We start from the raw sequence: 3,257 nt of genomic DNA on the forward strand, positions 1-3,257 counted from the left end.
CCTCGGGCTTGGTATGCCAAAATGGATAGCTTACTTTTAGATACTGGCTTTTCTAGGTGTCATTCTGACAATACTATCTACACCAAGAAAGTGGGTAAGTATCTTATCATTCTTGTTCTTTTTGTTGATGATCTTGTCCTTACTAGTAGTGATCCCACCTTATAAACCATGTGAAGTACAGCCTTAAAAAGAAGTTTGAAATGACAGACTTAGGACACTTGCATTATTTTCTTGGTCTTCAAGTCTTGCAAACCAAGGAAGGTATTTCCCTTTCCTAGTCCAGGTATGCTTGTGATATTCTACGCCATTTTCAAATGCAAGACTGTAAGTCAACCCCTTCTCCCTTTCAGCATGGAGTCAAAATTTCCCTCACTTGTACTTCCCCTGAAGTTGATTCTACCTTATACCGTCATCTTGTAGGAAAACTTTTGTATCTGACCCATACTTGTCGTGACCTTTCCTTTGTTGTTCGCCTTATTGCTCGGTTTATGTAAAACCCACATGAAATTCATTGGAAATTAGCTAAAAGAATACTTCATTATATTCGAGGTACAGTTCAGTTTGGGATTCATTATAGTGGAGAAGCATCTCCTCTATTGGTTGGTTTCACTTATTTCGATTGGGCTGGTGACCCTGATGATCGGAAGTCTACTGCAAGTTATGTCTTCACTCTTGGTTCTGGACCTATTACATGGGCTTACAAGAAACAAAGTGCTATTTCTCTTTCTTCAGTAGAAGCAGAGTATCTTGGCACTGTAGAAGCTAGTAAGGAAGCCCTATGGCTTCGTCAGATCCTGTTAGAGTTTGGCTTTCAGCAGTAGCATCTGACTACACTTTGGTGTGATAATCAAAGTGCCATTCAACTTGCAAAGATCCAGTCCAACATCAATGCAACAAACACATTGAAATACACATGCACTTCATCATAAAGCTCATTCATGACCATGTTCTTGAAGTGTAATATTGTTCAACCGATGATCAAGTTGCAGACATCTTTACAAAGGCTCTCACAGAGGCGAAGCTTGCCAAACTTTGATTAGGGTTGGAGTTCAGGAAGTTGTCACTAAGGGGGGATAGGCTCTAATGCCTCCTTCCTTCTCCTATTGTGTCATATTTATACATCCTTCAATCCTATCCCAAGTTGTTCTTAAGGGGGGATATTAGGATATTCCGACACATAGAAAATAGTTAAATATAACTTGGTCTAGTGTAGAGTTTGGTAAAGTGTGTTTCTTTACTATGTTCTTTTGTATCTTACAATCTGACGGTCATGATATGTTCTAGACATGAAGTGATCTGACAGTTCATTCTTCCCTCGGTATTATCGACACTTGATATGTGGCTTAACAACCGATTGGTCCATGATCTCTATTTAAATAGCATGGAAGGTCATTTTTAGGGTGACCGTTCATGAGAGAAGCTTTTGTAAATTTTCTTTCTTTTATTAATAAATTGCGTGAAGTGGCCGCGTTGGCTTAGGCCATGGATTGTTTCCCTCTTTGAGGGTTTTAACCACATCAAGAATACTAGTAGATTGATCTGTGATCTGTTTGTGAGAGGTGTCCTTTGGTGTTCTATCTGAGGAACTCACCCTATGAATTCCTACATATTAAAAATAATATTAATAGTAATCAATAATTACGCTTGATTTTAGACTATAAAAAATATTAATTAATTTATATAATAAACAATATAAATGAAAAATATATTTATATTAATACTAAATAGTCTATTCATATAATTACAATTATATAATTATATTAGTAAACGTGAAGGCATATAATTATGATTATTAAAATTAATAATAATTATTATTATTATTATTAGTTAATTAATATTATTATTAATAATATTATTGTAAATTAAATTTAATAACATTATTAATTAATAAATATTAATAATAAAAAACTAATTTTTACTATTATATATTTTTATTATTATATACTAATATATTTTTTTATTAATATAAATATTGTTAAATATCAATGTTGTTCATAAAAAATAATAATAATTAACCAATTATTATTGAGACAATATTTGTGACAATGTGACATTGGACCATGGTTGTCACAATGTGAAGTTGGACCAAGAGACAATCTTTAGGATTATTTCTAAAACCCCAAGGTATTATTAACCCAAGATAATAATATTAAACCCAAGGGAATAATATTAAACCCAATGGATTAATATTATAAACGCAAAATATATAAACCCTAAAATAAATATTATAAACCCAAGGGAATAATATTAAACCCAAGGGATAAATATTATAAACCCAGGTATATAAGCCCTAAGATAAATATAATAAACCCTAAAATAAACATGGTTTACCATGGTTGACCATGACTAATTTTTATATTGACATAATCTTTGTCACAATTCATTGTTGGACTATGGTTGATCATGATTTATTCTCATATTGAGATAACACTTGTCACCATGTGACATTAGACAATCGTTGGCCATGGTTGATTTTCATATTGAGACAATCTTTGCACAATGCGACACTAGACCATGGTTGACCATGGTTGTCACAATGTGACATTGGATCAAGAGACAATCTTTGGGATTCATTCTAAAAACCCCAAAGTATTATAAACCCAAGGGAATAAAATTAAACCCAAGATATTAATATTATAAACCCAAGGTATATAAACCCTAAGATAAGTATTATAAACCCAAGGAAATAATATTGAACCCAAGGGATAAATATTATAAACCCAAGTTATATAATACCTACGATAAATATTATAAACCATAAAATAAACATCATTGACCATAACTGATATTTGTATTGACACAATCTTTATCACAATGTGTGTTGAGCCTTAGTTTTGGTCTTATTTTTGCTCAAAGAAACTTACTTATCCATCTATTTTCCATCCATTTTCCCTTCATTTATCCCATTTTGATGTATATTTGATATCCATTCAGGTATTTAATTTTAATTTTTCAATTTCTAAAGTTTTTATGAAAATTTGGTTTTTAGTGCAAAATTGGCAGATTCAGAAATTCTCGTAATAGCTCTATGGTTGATATGGTTGCAGGATACTTGGGCACGAATGGAATGCATGGATGGACAGCTTGGGAACTAGGACTAAGCCAACAATGCTTAGTTCGAACTGAACAAGCTTTATTAGGCCCATTTGGTGCTAGTCAACCATGACTAGTCATGCAGGAATCCCATAGAAATAGTGCTGTTTTGAGATTTCATAGGAATGGTCATCTTTCTTGGGATGGGGATAATGAATTCGACT

The sequence above is a fragment of the Pinus tabuliformis genome, chromosome 6 (assembly GCF_031772625.1).
Source record: "Pinus tabuliformis cultivar Carrire ecotype Pingquan chromosome 6, CPIR1, whole genome shotgun sequence".
Taxonomy (NCBI): Eukaryota; Viridiplantae; Streptophyta; class Pinopsida; order Pinales; family Pinaceae; genus Pinus; species Pinus tabuliformis.